The sequence below is a fragment of the Ambystoma mexicanum genome, chromosome 11, assembly GCF_040938575.1.
Source record: "Ambystoma mexicanum isolate Mex_15411 chromosome 11, UKY_AmexF1_1, whole genome shotgun sequence".
NCBI lineage: Eukaryota > Metazoa > Chordata > Amphibia > Caudata > Ambystomatidae > Ambystoma > Ambystoma mexicanum.
Window position 1 is genome coordinate 971,665,234 of NC_090934.1, and position 20,277 is coordinate 971,685,510.

Sequence of the window (20,277 nt, forward strand, 5' to 3'; positions counted from 1 at the left end):
GAAGAAATCTGCTGGCAAACACTAGCCGTGCAAAAACGCACAAGACCTAAGAATAAGAGAGATGACAGCGGGACCAACAATCAGCCATGCATAAGATCCCCAATATACACTACTATGATTCCCCAATATACACTACAATGCTGCCTTGCATCAAAGATATTGCATGTTTTTTCACTCTGTGCAATAACCTTCACAAGCATTTACAACCTTTACGTAGATGGTACACCTTTCAGATGTTTTTCCATTCAAAAGTAACATTACGATCGCTAACTGTGCCAGGTTTGCATATTGGCCCACTGGACGTACACTCCAACTAGTCTGTGGTTGAGGTCCCAGTCCGCTCCTTTATTACATATCTTTCACCAGCACAAGACAACAGTTTTGACATCCACGTCTAATAAATGTAAGAACGAACACTGCATAGATGGCAGACTATGGGTGAGGCTCTAAACAGAGCATAGCCTCTATTAGCATGTGACTACAATTTATATATAAAATGGAACACTGCCAAGACAGCAGAATGTGGGTGAGGGTCCAGTTCGCACAACTCTTATTAGCACAAGACAATAGTCATTACGTCCATGCTCAGTATAGGGAAGACCCAACATTGCTTAGACAGCAGCACTGTTTGTAATGGGACAGCTGATGCTTTGAAACCACATCTCCCAAATGCCCCAGTGCTTTTCTGCAGTTCTCGAGCTAGACACGTGACCGTGTGGACGAGAATGCACAGAACCTTATTGGCCCAATAATGTGATCCCTACCACGTTGCGGGACGTTGCTAGACCTCAGGAATCACGTGATCACGTGCGAGTGAATAGAAACGCAGCATCACTCGGTGACCGCTGACAGACGGCAGACGGTTTGGCGATTTACAACAGTAGAAACAATCCAGCCACATCCAGGTAAGAGAACACAGAGACTTCACGTAAACCATAGAACACGGACAAAGTATCCGTTGCAACTCAATCATGCAGACCAGTGTGGCTCATAGACACGGTCACAGTAATATGCACGAAAGAATTCACAGTAGCACTTCGCTAACGCTACGTTATATTTGAGCAAGACTAATATTGACCCCCTATGGTCTCCTATCCACAGCTCCCCTACACTGAAGTATGATGAGTGCCTGACGCAAACTATGATGCCAGTACACCACACCCAAAAAGCCTGAGAGGAAGGGACACGAACCCTACAGGTACTTTCACCTTCATGTGGCCGTTTTGTAGACACTGCCTATCTGTGATAAGATGTCATACACCAAGGAAATTCTAAGTATAGAATATGATATATGAGGACCCTTCTTTTGTAGGCTATGTGAGCAGGAAGCAATGAAGCACACAAGGGAAACCTACTAAGCAATCATCAACACTAGTGAGAAATCAGTGATACTACAGGTAACATCTCCTGTTGAACTGTAATTGCACAAGTTCTTGAGTTCTATATACCCGTATACTGAACACTCTCCCCCCCCCCTTTTTGTCCATTTTTATAACCCTACAGGGATCAGAACATAAGCTGTACTGCCCGTGGGAAACCCGATAAAACTCTCCATTCATCCACCTAGTGGATACCCGTGAAGAAATCAAAGTGCCATTGAGAATGCAAGATTCTCTGTCCTGAAGAAGGCGGTGAGTCATCCACTCTGCTGAAACCGGTTGACGAATTTCAGAGTTGATAGGCTGATGACCACAACTCTGAGATCCTACATACATTTGAAGATAGGGCTTGAATAATCATACATCATTTTAACCTGATCTAACAGTAATAGGATACTAACTGGTAGATTTTAAAATCGTTTCTGAAGCTCAAGTTGGCCTATATGACCATAACAGTTTACTATTCATAAGACACATTGAATGTGGCGGTAAAAATGAAGAAGAGAACCGACCACCAACTGATGTGCACCTAATTAGTTTGTTTTAGGAAAGTAGTGAGAGAGCTGAGGGCTAGTATCTCTACACCCCCTTGTAGGCGGCACAGCATCGCTTTTCTAGGGATGGGTGTGCCAAACATTCGGGGACATGAGATAATTTGAACACGGGGCCAGTGAGTTATCTATAGGGACTTAGATCCAGGAATAAGTTATTTTTTAATGAAATAACTACTGTCTGTTTTGTGCTACAAAGATTGGGGCGTAGTCAAGTAGTGGAAGCCCTTTGACTTCTACTGTCAGTAAGACCAAGGACATCAAGGTCTAGTTCTTAAGAGGAGTGTTTGACGGTAGAGCGAGAGTTTAGAGTGGCCATATGAAGAAGGTTGCCAGCCTTAAAGACCTTCTGGGAAGGGGTACAGATCAGAGGTACGCCCTGCGGAGGTGAAAGAGCCCTAGGAGGGGCAGAGGAGGAGGAGGAGGAGAAGGAGGAGAGAGAGGGCAAGGTAGCCAAGGGGGAAGAGAGGGGACAGCAGGAGATGAGAGGAAATTGATGAGGCGAGAGAAGCACCTATCAAAGAGGAGGAGAGTGGCCTGAGGACCTTGGACCATGACAGTGCCATTTAGGTAGACATTAATGATGACTTTAGAGGAGTCGAAGGAAGCCATGAGAACTTCCCAGCGAGTGCCACCATTAATGGGAGAGGATGATATAGGGCAGTGCACAGAGACCATATGAGGAGTCCATAGATCTGGCGAAGGAACGACAAAGAGGATGTTGGTAAGGGTCTGTCTGGCAGAAGCACTGGAATAGGTGTCAGTGATAGGAAGACCAGGGTTAGAGGCCAAGATATCCTTTTTGAACTTCTTCCTACCAGACTTAGTGAGAAGGGAAGGATAGTCAATGGAGAAGCATTTGGAAAAGATAGGAGAAACAGAAAGCGCCATTGGGGTGGAAGTGAGGAGAGGATGGAGATACTGAGATACTGGGGGGCTAAGGCAGGTAGGTGTGGGACAAAAGAGAAGTGGTGAAGTCACTGGGCTGGCAAGATACAGAGAAGAAACAGTGTACAAGCAAAATACAGAGAATTTCGCAATGGGCAGCAAGATTTGACTTTTAAGCACAAAGCAAAGACAGCAAGATTTGACTTTTAAGCACAAAGCAAAAACAGCAAGATTGAACTTTTAAGCACAAAGCAGAAACAGCAAGATTTGACTTTTAAGCACAAAGCAGAAACAGCAAGATTTGACTTTTAAGCACAAAGCAAAAACAGCAAGATTTGACTTTTAAGCACAAAGCAAAAACGGCAAGATTTGACTTTTTCAATCTTGGAATCAGATGTTAGCAAAGGGCTTTAGGAAGCACTGCACAGCAGGATGACAACATGGGAGTAACAAGCAGAAAGAACCGTGATAGTCAAAGGCAGTAGGAGTGAGTCCATAAGGAGGGAACTAACCCATAGTTCTGGAGGTGGCAAAGTCAAGGCAGTCCGGATTTCTTAGAGGAGTGAGGTGGCAGCATCATTGTGGTTAAGGTGCAGGGAGGACCCCAATTAGCGTTCCGGAAGCGGACAGGGAGCAGACAGGGCCCTTAGAAGTGGGCCTTTGCTGAGAGGACCGACCTAAGCCTGCTGGTCCCTGATTGGATGGAAGAAAACACTCAGCAACCAATGGGAGTGCAACACAGGAAAGGTGGTTCAGCACAGCCTGCCTACACAATAAAGAAAACCACGGTGGCCATCTTGGAAGGGTCAAAAACAGTCAAATAAGCAGCAATAGTAGGGGAAAAGTGTTCACATTAATGTCCAGATAATGTATGCCTGGATTACCAATTTCTGAGGTAAATTGTATGTGTGGGTCTATGTTGTTGGTGTACGTCATAAACTGATCCAGTGACTCTCTTGTTCCTTGCCAAATACCGAAAATGTCATCGATATAGCGTACCCACTTTTTCAATTTACTTTTCCATTGGTTTTTATTTAATATGTGGGTTGTTTCAAATCGATGCATGAATGCGTTTGCGTATACGGGAGTCATTCTTGCGCCCATGGCTGTACCAGAGGTTTGGATGTAAAATTTATTCTTGTACTCGAAATAAGAGTTCATTGAGGTGAAGGGTAGTAGTGTCAAAATGAATTCCTTTACTGCTCCTATCTCACCTTACTGTAAAAGTAGCCACTCCACTGCTTCTTGCCCCAAGTCATGGGGAATACTTGTGTATAGGCTGGTCACATCATTTGTAAAGAGAATGGGCCTCATTACGACTCAGGCGGTCCGGAAATAACGGTGGCGGTAAACCCGCCGCCACCGTTGTTTCCGGACCGCCTGAGTCCTACCCCAGCAGGCGGGAGGTGATGTTCCCGCCAGGTCTGACCTGGCGGGTTTAACACCTCCCGCATGCAGGCGGACGAGGAAACATTGGCAGCATTACGAGATGCTGCCGGTGTTTCCATGATCCCCATTTCCATCAAGTCCCATAGGACTCAATGGGAATGGGGATTTACACCATTCCGCCTCCGTGATTCCCGGAAAACCGGGGTTGTAATGCCCCGGTAATTCCAGGAATCACGGAGGCGGAATGGTAATACGAGTCTGGCGTTAACCAGGCGGTTTTACCGCCACGGTTAACGCCGGACTCGTAATGAGGCCCAATGTCTTGGTCCGTTAATTGTATTTCTTCTAAGATGTTCAAGAAATGTGTGCCGTCTTTCACATAAGTCTCTGTTTTCTGTATTAGTAGTTGGAGGAAGTAATCAATGTACGTCCCAAGTGGTTGCAGGATACCACCTGCGGCAGCCACTATTGGTCTTCCAGGTGGATTGTTCAAACTCTTATTTAATTTAATTTATTATTAATGTGTTACAGCTTATTATAAGCTTTTCACATGACATAAGAAATTACATTTAGAAAACAATTAATCATTAAAAATAAATACTAACATATTAAATGAATAAAGAAAATAGTAGCATAAAAGGCACAGATAAGCAGAAAAGGATTCATAAATCCACCAGTGAATGAATATTAGTTCTTTTGCGTAATCAGAACTTCAAGTCCAGAAAGCAATTGCTGATGGCAAATTAGTAAACTATTTTTTTTTTCCTTCCTAAGAATAACGTTCCCAAAGAAAACATCCCTGAGTTGGCAATTTGCTATATGTTTATGCCCAATGATTTCTCAGCAATCGTCCAAACATTATACATAGCAATGTATAATTTCATTCCTTTTCCCTTTGCATTAACGGCTCTTTGCCAGAATTCGTTACTACCAACGTATTCCAAGTTATGGACAAAGTCTGTATAAAATATTGTATAGACCTTTGCCATAGCGACACATCTAGTAAGGACATGTTTGCCCGTTTCAGATTCCATTCTGTCCTTGCACAGCCTGCAGTAATGTTCAGGTAGGGGGAGATTGTTCTTAATCCCACTTATGGCCAGTACAGGTAGCTGATCGATCCTTAGCAGAAGAATGAATCATCGTAGCCGTGGCGAAGGGCATAGATTCAGGTATGGTAATGGTTTTTTAAGAGTGTAATTCATGAATTGCACAAATTTATAGCGCTTCAGATCTTCCAAATGCGCAAAATTGCTGATTCAATCGTGTAGTTCAGATTTCTTGGCTAGCGCTCTCAGCAAAGGAGTGGAGACCACTTGTTGTTTTTGTGTCCAGCCAATCGCTTCAAGGTAGTTAATGATATTCTTTTTCATAATAGAATATGAAGACGCTTTGTTGATTTCGCAGTGAATCGCTGCTAACAATAAATTGGCTGTATCAGGTGTTGCTTTTAGATATAATTCAGCTCTTTTCCTGAGTACAAGAGACTTCCAGGAAATAAGGCCGAGCTCTAATCTAAGGATGGCCATTGGGATACAGCCCGGGAGACCGAGTATTTTTTTCCAAAATTTTCCTTCGAGGATTTGAAGCCAGTCAAAGTCTATCAATTGTAATGCCTCAAGGCCATAGATTATCATCGGTGTTAAGACCTGAAGGTACAGTTGGCATGCTGCCCAGATGGTGTAACCACAATAGGATGTAGAAAAACGATAAATAAGTGCTGTGACTTGGGCAGCTCTTGTGATTCTGATTTGTTTGCAAATGGTATAGTGCCCCTTGGGCTCAACCTCGACACCCAGGTATCTGTAGTATGGGGTATATGGATTTTAGGCAAATGATAAGAGTGGTATGTTTGGTTTCAAGTTAAGCAAAAATTACTTCTTTTTTTGGTTATCGTTTCTCTCTCCTCTACTTTGGTCAGTAGTGCTTCTAGATTTTTGCGTATATCGTTAGTTGGATAGTGGTCGAGTTTAGAATAAACGTTGTGATCATCAAGTTGTCTTTTACATTGTTTCTCATAGTCCTGTGTGTTTTGCAGTACCAACGCACCGCCCTTATCAACCGGTCTTATTGTTATTGTATCCTCGGAATATAAATTCTGGATTATCGACATTTCTCCTCTGCTGAGGTTCCTGTTTTTGGTTGCTCCATATTTGACTACTAACCTCCATCTCAATGAACTCTTATTTCGAGTACAAGAACACATTTTACATCCAAACCTCGGGTACAGCCATGGGCGCAACAATAGCTCCTGCACACGCAAACGCATTCATGCATCGATTTGAAACAACCCACATATTAAATAAAAACCAATGGAAAAGCAAATTGAAAAAGTGGGTACGCTATATCAATGACATTTTCGGTATTCGGCAAGGAACAAGAGAGTCACTGGATGAGTTTATGACATACATCAACAACATAGACCCACGCATTGCCATGACCCTTGCCCCTGGCCCTCGCTGGCAAGTCAACCTTCCAGTTAGGGCCAGGTCAAAGGCCTTAAAACCTCATCCAAGACTCTTTTGGAGTCAGTCCTGGCGCCTTTGGTGCCAGGCTCATAACCATCATGAAGACCAACATTAGAATGGGACTATTTACTTGGGACTATTTAACTTGTAGGGGTTTTTCAGCCAACATGGAGGCACACAGATAGCTCAGTTACAAGGAACTGAGCTATGCAGTCTAGTTTTTTGGGTGTGGCAGGCCTGGGACTACTTTACCTGGACTACTTTTCCTGAGACTATTTAAACCGCACCCAAACAGCAGAACATGCTTTGCGTTATTCTGCTGTGGGCAGCGTAATGCTCACTGTGTCCAGTTCTTTGATGCCAGTTTACCTGAAACCAAGGGCCTGCAGAGAGAGAAGAACACTACGAAACTTACCTGGAACAGTATCCTATCTTCAATCCATCGCTGACTTCAGTTCCACTCACCTGAAGGTACGAACTCCATCATCCGGCACTGCATGCATCCTGGAACACCATAACCTGGAAAGAGGAGAAAGAAAGACAGCATTAGTAAGCGTTTACTCACGTTTCCTCCTGAATGTAGAAGGCCACACAATTCTTGCCTGGGTAGTCATCTCTGTGTCAGTATCATTGCTGGAACATTACGACGCTCGGCAAGGAACATCGCAACCTGCAAGGAGAGAAAAGACAAAGGTTAGCAATATAAAAGGCGAAACAGCGCCGCGCATCGCGCATTACTCACCGGACAGCACCGCGCTTTCGCCTACCGGCCCATCCTCATCTTCTAACTGCATGACAACACCAAAATACCTTTCCATACCTAAAAGGAAAGAAGCAAGATATTATTATTCGAACTAAGTGGAACATAAGAACTGCATATAAAGACTGTAAAGCAGAAAACCTACGGAGTCACAGCAGGCCTGGATTCCCACAGGGGGCTTGCACCAGTGAAGTAACTTAGTCGCTGCTCGCCCCCCACATCTACGCGCCCCTGCCACGAGGAGCAGGACAGAGAATCCACCTTTTACAATATTAAGACCCATTTTTAATCAGAGGCCTTACCAAGGGACCGGGAGAGGGTTCGGGAGTGCAAATCATCCAACCAGGGCTGGGTGGTGTCCCCCTGGATACCAGGGGAGCGTAACAGGTGGTAATAAGGAGATGTTAATAAATCAACAGAGAAGGGGGTAGGCGAAAGTGAGGAGACTGAGGATGATACATATTCAGATGACCAAAGTGAAGAAGATTGTCTAGGGGGTGACTAGTATTGGAAGAGAAAGAAGAAAGCCATAGATAAAAGAGATTGCGAGTTTATTAAGATGTTGAATAGAGAGACAAGAAGCCAGAAGTAGAGGTTCGACAGAGCCAGCTCAGGCCCTTAGCAGGTGTATCAGGGAGGAGGTTCCAGCAGGGGTCAGGGAGCATAGTGCTAGTTTAGAGAGGTGGTGGAAAGAACAAAGTTGTGATGGAAGGCTAGTACGGATTGCCTCTCTCTCCTTGTTGACCCCAACGCAATCTCCAAGCAACCCCTGAAGGTCCTGCAAAACATCAAGGATTGGTTTAGTCTTGGGGTAAGCAACTCGGAAAGCCCTGAACTAGGATCAGAGGAGCTGAAGGATGTTTGCAACATATTGGACGGGGGAGTGAGGTAACTCCTCTGAGACTTTGGAACAGTAGCCAAGGCTTGAAAGCTTGAACTATCATCTTTACACTGGGAAATATGCTGCAAGAGACACAGGTGGAAGGAGGCAATGTTATATTTCTATTTCTTTGGGAAAGATCATGATATTTAAATTTAAATTGGCCCACCCCTGTACACAGTCCCTGATCAAATTGTTTAACTTTGAGCATATGGTCTTGGCATACCTCTTAGTTCCAAATGTCCAGTTTGAAACAGACCACATATTTTAATGGATCACTTTAATGCCAATAGGTTATCCCCTGTAATCAATAGTCAGGCTATGGCTATGAAGGAAAAAGAAAGTTGATGCCAGACATTATATCTTCATTTGTACATCAGAACAAAAAAAGGTGGCTTGTTATACGACTTAATGTCAACTTGTAGATTGAGGGTCCTAAAAGGTTGCAACCATGTTGACTCCTAAACTGCCCCTACTCTGAACAACTCTTGCCTTAATTATCTTGAGTTTTGGAACAACATGGCGAAGTTCCGAATGATCAATCTAATAGAACGGGACTATGACCTGTAGACTTAGCAAATCTAGCATCTTGTGAATCTAATATATATATATATATATATATATATATATATATATATATATATATATATATATATATATATATATATATATATATATATTACCTCCCTTTGTGGAACCTTTGTATTGGCTCACCCAATCAGAAATATGGCTTTGCAAGACATTCCAGGCACTTATACCTGGTAGTAGCCCTCAAATTCGCATCCCTGTCCACTGGGAAAATACAAAGGTCCTTTGTGCTCGTGTCCATGCCTCTGCTCACCGTCTGTTCCTTGTTTTGCCAACACCATAACTGCGGACTGACCACAGCCAGGTCCTGCATCCCATCTCTCATTCTACTGCTCCTCCCAGCAGTATATGAAATGGCACTATCGTTGACTCTCCCACAAGCCTGGGGGCCATTGCGCTTGCTTTGCTCAGGACAATAAGATTGGGTTTCCATGCACCTAATGCCCTGCAATACTGTGCCAGAGGGGCTTTGAGGCTATTTTGACAGGATGCATCAGATTTGCTAAAATGAATAAAAATGAAAAAAGCACAGAGGATGCACTTTTTTTTATTTGTGTTCCTATCAGTAATGTGCGGATGACCTTATCCACAAAGGTGACCTGCACATTTCCACGAGGCTTATTTGTAGGACAAATGATGTGCTGGCCATCCCCCTTTCATACATGAGTGTCGGGAGCATGTTCCAACACTGATATAAACTGGCTCAAAGAGATGTATGTGATTATTTCATATATGACAATGTCGAATTTGAAAATAAGGAATTCGACATTCCGTAACTAAATAATCTCGTACATGACCCCCGCCCGCTATCACCCCACCCCTACCCTTATAAACATACCTACTGCTCCTCACTTACATGCGTTTCCTCTGCACGGCCATGGCTCCGTCCCTGCAACGCGAGTTCCGCCTCCCCATTGAGGTGTCCAACTTCAGCCACGGAGTAAAATCATTCTTCACCACCCCCACTTTCCTTTTTATGGAAACGGGGGACATCCCAACCACCCCCGAATTCCCTTAATGTCAAAGAAGGAGATCGAAGAACACGCCCACAACTCTCCGTCCACTTCTTCAACATTTTCTTTTTCACTGCCGAATTCAGCATGTTGGCTTCTGCGTTTTTTTTTTTTGTTGGGGTTATTGTGCCGATTGCGCTCAAAGCCCCCACAAGGGTGCTGGGAGTGCATGTTGCAGTGAAAGGGGCTGCTGTTGTGAAACATATTATCGTTTCGATGTTTGAGGTACAGAAATGCAAGTGTGATAACAATGTATACTGCTACACTTCTAACAAAATGCATGACAGGGTCAGAAATGGCCTTGTCATGTTTGCAGCTTCCACTATGTGTATTCGGTATGTGCATTTAAATGCCTAGAAACACTCCCTCCTATGCGCAAAGTGGGTGAATAAGGACATCTGAATGAGTGCATTTAAGATGCTCATATTCAGATGCCTTTTGTGGATTGGACTGCAGTTTGTTTTGGCGCAAGTGATGAGATATGCTGCGCTTGACATATGACAGACACTGAACATGTGAGGCTATATATCTATACGTAGCAATACCTTCGTGTGTCAGGCTGCACTTGGTAGCTGTTGGTAGCACCTGCACATGTATGGCTATAACTTGTCCATGTGAGGCTAAAACTGTCATAAGGGGCCTGGGGCTTCACTCAGAATATAGCAGCACCTGGGCATGGGAGTATATGCTTGGCATATGTTAACTGTATGTGGCATGCATGGCTATAAGTGGCATACGATAGCTGTAACTTGCCAGAAGAGGCTGTACTGGCACATGAAGCAGTGCCCCTGGCCTATGATAGTTCTGTTGGTCGTGCCTCAGGCACATTTTTTACTGCATTCATATGAGGAATTGCCATGTGGCAAGGGCGTAGAAGCCCTGGCTTTTTATTTTTATTAATTATTAAAAAATGTGTGAGTAATTCCATCTCAGAAACGGTGGCCTGCTAATTAGACCATTCTTTCGTAAGATCCATATCAAAAGCATAACATACACCTCTGCCCTGTTGCATCAGTCTCCTGATCTGCAGCTCCTACTCCCCAGTGTTGGGAGGGTAGCTCAGGGGCAACACACTCGCCTTGGAAGCAAGGCGACGTGGAGCAACACAAGAATGATCCCCGGTCCGTGCTTAGAAACCTATGTGTATTAAGCACGTTATAAATAACCAATTACAATTACTGTAGCACAGAGTAGCTGCTGTGACGGCCAAGTCACTGCAGTGAAGAGGTGGCATTTAAGTCTGCACCTCTGTTCCAAAACCATCTAGTTAAGAGGAATTACTATTCTGGTGGCAGTTTAATCTTTAAACATAGAGCCATACCTAAGTTTAGGGTATGATGGATAGTAATTCATATTGAGAGGCCTCACCTAATTTGTATGATACATGTGTATGCTCTTCGAGCCCTGTCCAGGTGTGGAAGGATTGTGTGTATTCTAGTCAGACAGCCCGTCCCTGCCAGCAGGACTAAAAGACTGGGCCTCTTATTTGATCCTTTGTGAGATCAGGTAACTTCTGCCTTAGCAAGACAGCCCCTTTGCAGAAGCTGTCCTGGGAAAAGGGAATCGAAGGACACACCATACACAAAAGGACTAGCCTCAGACCAGGGTGTTGCATACAAAAGAGATTTTGATGCTATGGGTCTGGGAAGGGGGTGGAGTTAGTCTAACCACAGGGAGCTCAGCACAAGTGGGGAAGGGTTCTGCCATCTTGTCTCTCTCTGTACCTTCCTTCCTGTCTCCTTCACTTCCTTTAGCACAAAGCACTTTGGGTATATTGTAAGAAGGCAAAGCCCATTTGTCACAAAAAAGGGATTGGACCACTTAAAGCAGGCTTGCTTGTGTTCAATCACCTTTGGACATTTGCCTATACAAGAGGGGATTTCCTGCTCCTTCTCTGATTCATCTGTGGCCATCGAGAAAAATTGGTTTGCACCCTACTGGGAGATCAGTCCTTTCCATAATCCTCCAGTTTTGAGGGGAACGCAGTTGATCTAAGGCGGAGGCAAGCTGCTGCTGTGAAAGACCTGCCTCTGCCAGCTACACTGGTACCCAGAACCCCTCTGGAGAATCGGGGGCCCTTGCAGGTGTTTGCCAGTCCCCCCAGTATTTGGGAGAACGATAACAATGACCTGTCATCTCTGTTCTGTGAGCCCCTAGATTGGGACTCGCAGCACCCAGATCAGCCAGGATCCCAGTATTTTGCCGTCATACTGCTTAGAGCCTTGTTTCAAACACATTTGACACACTTGCACCGACGGGACCCTCTGGTTCTTCTTTTGGCAGTCTCCCAATCTTTGAACCGCTGTGCTGCACTTTTTGGACACCGCACCACACCAGCTGAGCTCATTGTTACCTTGACTCGAACTAAAAGCTTATTGCTGGAACTTTCATGTTTGAGTCGCCTTTCGAAAAACACTAGCGTCTTCATCGCCGATCCAAATCGACAGTCAAACCAATTGTGCTGGCTTCATCGAACAGCAACCCTTGAACAACCCTGGCTCGAATTGCGCATCCAGTCACCTGCATCATCGCCGTCAAACCATCCGTCGACCGCCAAACCGACTGTGGTGACCATCACGATTAGCATTCTTCTCAATCTGCTTCAAACCACAGCACACTTCAGAACTACCCGATTTGACGCTTGCTACCAGTCTGGAACACTGTGACTGCTGCATTTGAGCCTGGATTGAAACAACTTGCACAGTGCCAGGAGCCTTGTTCGCTATTAAACCACCAAGAACAGCAAGACGGTTTTGTACTGCTAACTGCCCCCTGGGTCCATCGTGGTTAGGTCACTTTCAATCCCCATTTGGCACAAGAAATATCCTTTTATGAACATTGTGCTATTTGATTGCCTTTCACCCTTGTTCCATTACCTAGAGTGTTCCATCTCGCTACCCATTGCATTCAATGTTCTTTCCACAGAGGTGGGTTTGTAGTGCTATTCTATTGTAGTTATCTTTGCATATGGTGTTTATAATTAAAGTGTACATATTCTTAGAGCCTTGATTGGCAATTCCTTTCTTTTGGACTGCTGTACTTAGCTGTCGGGTTGCTACTGTTTCACTTCCCCACCCCTCTTAAGAGCATAGCCGCCCTTGGGCCCACATTACCACAAAAGGCGAAAGAGGTATACCTCTTACCTGTTTACCTTTATTAATCTGATCACTCTTGATTTGTAAACACGTGAGGTCTGAGTAGGCAGTTTACCTACTACTCATACTTGTACTTCTACTAGAAGCCATTTTGCCACACTGGTGGCAGCAGCAGGATTTGACCCAGACTGTGCTTACAGCATGGTCATCCAAACAAAAAGTTTGTGCACTTTACGTTCGAATCACTGCCAGACATTTTTTAATTGCTACTATGAGTATCAGCATGGGCATGGTGCGGGCGCTAGAAACAAAAACCCTGTGCAAGCTATGCAAAGTTAAGGGGCTCCCTCACAGCAGTAAGGTTAGTGGGGCTGGACTGCTAGAAAACGTCCAACTTTTTTAGATGGGGGACTTTGATACCTCCCATGGGGAGGGAAGTATCTCAGGTGGTGGCAGCCAAGGACATCTAGGCGCCACATCCCCAAGGACGTAGTCCAACTATTAACCCTTTGAGGAGTTTAGACTTCAGCCCTTGAAGTATCAGTGTGGATGGGCCGCAGGTAACAAAGCTAACACCACTCAGGCATATCTAATTCATTTGCATGTGAGAATACACTTGAAAATTGCAAGATGGAGTTACACCAGCATTTAGGGAACAGAAGTGACACAATCTGTAGAACTTGTGAAGGCTTTCGTCAGGTAGGTATGGGAGCACTTGAGTCCATAAAAAGGCTCAAGTGCATGTACCCAAAACCAGAGGCAACTGCTATTGGTAAATACAAGGAGGGAAAGGACAGAAGTTCTGACCCTTCCTACAATAAATGGCTAAAAAAACTCAATGGGAGATCCTAGACCTGTGGTATGTCAACTCCCACAGGAAGGAAGAATGTGGGAAACTCTAGCACAACCAGGGGCTGTTAACTGTGTGGAGATTTGGCACATACAGAGGGAGATCAGACCTGCAAGGAGGACCCCAATCATGCCATTGTGACTGTTGATCTCCTGGAGGAGGAAGCATTAGTCAGTGTGGGCATTTTAGCAGATTAAGTCCCGCTAGGCCAGGGAGAGGCCAGAGGCTCCTAAAATCTGAGGGGGAACAGTGCTGGGTCCTTTGAGAGGGCCCCAGGTCCCGCTAAAATGCAGGTATTTCTGGACCACTTTTTCAGAAATAGGAAAAAGTCTCACGCTTTGCTTGATGCTGCTGCTCGTGTCGGAGCTAAAATGAACAACCCAGGAGCGGAAGGGTCACACGGAACTGGAAACCAAACTTAAAAAGGAATGAACATGACTTAAATCATAAACACCAGGGAGAAAATAGGCCAAGTCAATGAAATTATAAAATAAGCATATTTTATTCATCACATATCAAAAAACCATTAGAAAAAATTGACACATAATATATCATAAAAGTACATATCGATACACAATTCATAGTGCTGCACAATTTAAATTTAATGCAAAAAGTGGAAGTGCATGCTTCACAGTAACCCATGCTGCAGTTAGGGATAAAGAGCAGCAGTAGAATTCTAATATGCTGCTGTTAAAGGAAAGCAAGAAAGAGAGAAAAAGAGAGGGGAGAGAACACCTGAAAGATAAATCTCTAACTAGATGTCCAGCACCCTTCTAACTCCTGCATGCACCCAACAATGTCTGATTAACATACATATAAAACCATGAATGTATAATCCATGATATGGTCAATCAACATTAAAAGTGCAACAATTACTAAATGTTGAGTTAAAGAATCATATCCAGCATAATAGCCTGGACTGATCAATGTGTGAACAGTTGATTGTGTAAATTAAATTTGCCCCGTAGCAGATGTAAATTTGCTGTGTGCAATATTTCATACCATTTCCATCTTTAAAGCCAACCACCAGTACCTTGTAAAATCTTAAGCATTCTTGTAAATTGCAAGGTATCACTAATGCCTATTAGACAGTAGTTTCGACGATCTCCAAAAGTGTCTACAACGTGCCTCTCTAAAAAGAGAGGGACAAAATGACAATCGTCCTCTTCAGGACTTGCAAGAAACTGTTCTATATCAATAGGTCAACATAAATTGAAGTCATAAAAAATAAACAACTTGATTTTCTTCCATCTGTTGTTTCATATCAAAAATCTTCTTCTGTAAACGTGGAGAATCTTTTTGTTCAGCCCTTGCCTGATTCTTCATCTGTTGGTAAATTGCAACGGACTCATCCTCCGCCCGAAAATGGAAACCAGGACAGTTGGATCACGAATGGCAATGTCGCATTTATGCGAATTCTCATCCATCCGTGTGGAACCTCTCGTACATTCACAAAAACTCTCGCTCTGCATCTGCCGAAACATAGACTCAATCTGAATCTAGAGAGAAAGGGAAAAGCCGCCCGGTTATAAGCCGTCGCCGCCCGATATAAACGGTGCAAAGGGAACAGCCACCTCTATGCGGCTCTGGAAGCAGAACAGTCCTGAGCTGTCAGAAAATGGGTGAAGGAAAGGCAGTAAACCCCAGGACCAATCCATCCAGTAAGGGGGTTTGATGGTCTTGCATACCTTTACATCCCTTGGCAATGCTAGAGCTTAGTTGGAGGCAGGCCTCCAGATAAGGTTCGTACGAGGCCTTTTTACGCATGAAAATCTTGTAAATACAACAGCTTTATTATTTTCCTCTGCACATTTACGCAAATGTTTAGCGCAGAGGACATTGCAACGGTCATGTTACATGACAGAAAACAGAACGCTTCTTTTGATTTTTATCTACATGGATGTAATTGCAAGCCATTGAGAAATGCCTCTGAAAAAGAATGTATTTCTCTGAAGACTTTCAAAAAAAGAATCTGCACTGTGATAAAAGGAATGGTTTCTTTCCATTAAGCTTCTGCTGTGTTGTGTGTAGATGGTCATGGAGCAAACAGAAGAACTGTGCATATTTATTTTCCTAGTATTTTAGGATTGTATTATTAATAAGATGGAAAACTAAGTTGCAATTGAGAATTAATCTTTTGCAACAAATTATGCTTTTTTCCAGTGAAAGCAAACCAGTATTGCACAATTGTATTTTTCAGAGTTCCTGTGCTGTGTGCATAATCATGCGTAAGCGGATCATTTTTACACTTACAATTTAATTTACACTGTAATTATAAAAACAGTGTGTAAAATTATCAGTATGCACTGTCTAGTTTACATCCATTCAACCTTGCAGTCAGTGGGGTAGATTACTATAAATGGTTAGTGGCAGCAGAACCTTTGCTCAAGGGTGAGTGATTGTCATTACACCAATCACCAGTGTTATAGCCTCTCAAAGCTTCAAGTCTACAATTAAAACATACAGAACCTGACCCTCCAGGAAGTGCAAGCGCTGTTAAAAAAGAAATGAAAGTTACATTTGCAATTGAAATAGAAACTCAGCAAAACCTGTCCCTGTGTGTCCACATCTAAACTCTTCTGGAGGGAATGCGGGTAAGAAGAAATTCTGGGGGTGGGCCAGAAGGACAATATTGGGCTGTTCATAATGGGTCTGGGGAGAGGATTTAGTAACCTACCCACGAGAGCACAATGTAAAGTCTACGTAATACTGGTCATGGTGGGGGCCCTGCACCTGGCCCATAAATGCACATCGAAAAACGCACCCACAGAACAAGAATGGGAGGGGAATATATGGGAATTCATAGCAATGGAATGGATATCGTACTCCCTACGGGGACATCATTGCAAATTCCTTATCTACTGGGACCTAGTAATGACATTCATGAAGAAAGATTCCAAGAACATGTGGTGCCCAAGAAGGCTAAAATTACTAGGTATCATATAACGCCATCCCCCAGGCCGCAAACCTGATCACAACAACAAATCACGGACAATCTAGAGAGAGGAGCAAACAAAGGGAAAAGAAGACAAAGTGACCGTCCAAAAACAAGGACGACTGGGGAAGGGTCAACACAGGATCTAAGAGGACACAGGGGTAAACGGCACCAAAAGGAAGAGGAGGAATGGACTAACCAAGACCTGGGAGTGGGGATTGGGGGGAAAAGGTTAATAGCTTAAGGTTTTTCTGTTTTAACGAAATGCCAATAAAAACGTATTTGGAAAAGAAACCCTGTCCCTGTGATAATCCAGATAGGTATTTAACTTAATGTACCACTTCATACATGGTTTGTCCAACATCTAGGCACTGTGATTATATACCTCAGTCGATACTCCGTTTACCAAACTCTGAAGGATGTTAGCCAATAAGATATCTCAGCCGGTTGAGCACTCGTTGCTGCAATCTGTGCGTGATCTGTAGGTTGCAGGTTCAATTCCTGACAAGGCCAACTCAGCCTTTCATCCTTTCGAGGTCGATAAAGGAGTACCAACTTCGGGTGGTGATAATTGTGATAAATATGTTCTATATACAGCGATTTGCCAAAAGTGCTATATAAATAACCATTTGACCATGAGGTTAGGTGTTGAATTTAGCATGGAGTCCTTGCCTCTCTGCACTGTTGTATCATAACATTGACATACCATTAGGTAGTATTAGCTCCAGGAAATGAGGACTTACATTAAACATCAAAAGACAATTCTGCTATCGAACCTCAAAACACACAATACAATTCATGTTTCCTTTAATGTGTTATTGGCTAGACTTTTGTGTTTTCAACATTTAAATATATACAGGAGAGATCAAACGGCCAGACCTTAGAGAAATTATTAAAGGTGTATTCTGTCACAATGCAGAAAGCTGCAATATGGTAATGATTTCTGTACAGTTTTCGCACATGGCTGCTGGATGTCATATACATTTTACTCTCTTGACAAGGAGAAAAGTCATTTTTACTCTCTTGAAATCACATTTACTCTCCAAGTTTAAAAATAGGGAGTAAATTACTCCCACCTCAAAATCTTATCTGGAGCACTGGTTGGAGGGGTGACGGCTCCCTGCACTGTGTTGCAGTCAGGCTGTATTCCAGTAGGATATTTGTTGGGTAATGACCTCCCAGACACAGTCGAGGCAGTCACTACAGCACAAGCTCTGAGAGCATCACAGGAGAAGGTGCTTGAGGGCAGCTGTCCTGAGGCTTATTCATCTGGAATGTGTGAGAGACCAGTCTCATCGCTAACTCTGAGTACAGACCCAAGGTCCCCTTAGGCACCGACTCATGCGAAAGAGGGCTCAATGGCCACTGAATGGAGTTAGTGCCAGATTATGTGCACTTGGGTTTGCTAACTGGCGTAGAAAAGACAGACAGGGAATTTTCAGACATGAAGGGGCTGCCAGAACTGAAAGAGGTGTATTCAGCTAGAGTCGCATGCCTGCTTTACTTTTGTCAGATACAGAGGGACTGTCCCACTCTGGAAGGTCTTTTGAGGCAGACAGAGGCGCATGCGCAGGGCAGAGGTCCTGAGCCACTACACAAAGGGAAATGGGCACAGATCGAAAGCCCTGGCCAATTCCAAAACCAGGAACGGGTGCAAGTCGAAAGCCCTGACCAGTTCAAAGATAAGGAGCCCAGAAAATCAGGGGCAGAGCACAGCCAGGAGTTGGTTGTTCTCCCAGGCCCCAGGAGGTTCCAACCGGACTTGGCCCCTAACACACTTGCTGACCACTTAAGTGCAGCAAAGCTATCAATAGTGAGGCAGGTAGGCACTATACAAGATCACTTACATAACATTAATTGTATGTGACTGCGACATCTGACAGCTTGTCAGACCATTTTTACAATCCCTGTGTGACTTTAAAATGGAAACCATGCACTCTGTTGTTCATTCTTGCCTAGGTATTTACAAGACAGGAGAGGCACGCAGGACCCCCTTAAATTCTCTACATGTGGTGGCGTGGTCTTGTGAGAGGAAAGGTAACTCCTCTCAGGTGGGATCCCCAAAACATCATAGCTGACAGGGGATCCCAATTCCAGTCTGTGGCTGTGCAGATTGCCATCTGGCAAGCATGTAGAAGCCCTGTCCCTGCCCTCCAGTGGCACAGTACAGGGCAAGAAGTCACAGGTGCCTTGTTTGACAGCTGCTATGACAGACAAGTCACTGCAGTGCTGAGGTTGCATTTAAGTCTACGCCACTGATCTAAAACTACATAGTTATGAGGAATTCTGGTGGCATTTTAATCTTTCACATTTCAGGGCAAAGTTTTTTTTCCAAGCCTTTTTAAACCCACCATAAGTTTATTGGAGTTTTTGTATACATGCCTCAATGCTCCAACCACAAGGCTGTCAGGACCATACTGGGCTGATGATCCCTAATTAAGGTGACACCAGGTATTTAGTTGTCCTGACCGCCTTGAAAAATGTCTGCCTTGGGTTGATTGAGCTATGTATTAAGTAGCACTGCCCTTTGAGGAAGGCATCATGAAGCAAGGCACAGATAACAGATTCAACGTTTATATATATTTTTTTATTAACTCAAACTTTTTAGGATGGCGGAAGGCCCAACTTGCCCCAACCTGAGGTGGGATTTCCCTCCCTAAAGAAACTAAGGAAAGTCTGAGTCAGAAAGTTCAACTTAAAAGTCTGTCTGTGCCAAAACCTATACTTGCACTTGCAACTAAAGCTAAACAATGTCTAGGGATATCAGCAATAAAAGAAATAGTGTCCCAAAGAAAGTTCTTATCAGTACTTGTCAGCTCCTCCTCCCCAAGTTCAAAATAGTTACACAAAAGTCTCAGGATTCCCTTTCCCAAGTTCAAGACTGTTCCACAAAACCTTGGGGTTCCCTTCCCCAAGTTCAAGGCAGTTCCACTTGTTCTCACTTTTTCAATATTCAAACGCAGCTCCAGGTCTCCTTTATATTTTTTCTGGTTTCTTAACAGTTCAATCGGATTGCCTTCTCCTGTTTCACTCCAGCAACCTCTTTGGCTTTACCCAAGTGGGGTTCCCTGGTCTAGGCTCAGTTGTCAGACCCCACAGTCCACCCATTACCGGTCGCGCAATCGGGAACCCTAGGCTCTGTAGCCCACACAGGTTCTGTATTTGTACCTGTGTGATGGATCACAGTCACTTGGCTTCTCTGTTTCAGCCTCTTGGCTTTGCCACAATGTGTTCTCTCTCCTTTTGCAAGTCTTTTGACCTTGTCACAATGTATTTTCATATATGTTTCACTATGTGGTGTTCCTTCACCATCTTACTTTCGTGCTCTCTCGCAATCTTCCTAACTTGATTTCTTTTATGCTTCATGCGACTCATGTTTTGCTTTCAATATGCAATATTTTAATTTCACACATACTTGTCATCAAGGCACATCTTTGCCCAAAGCCCTCCTTTAGTTCATTATTCAATTGTTGTGACTTTT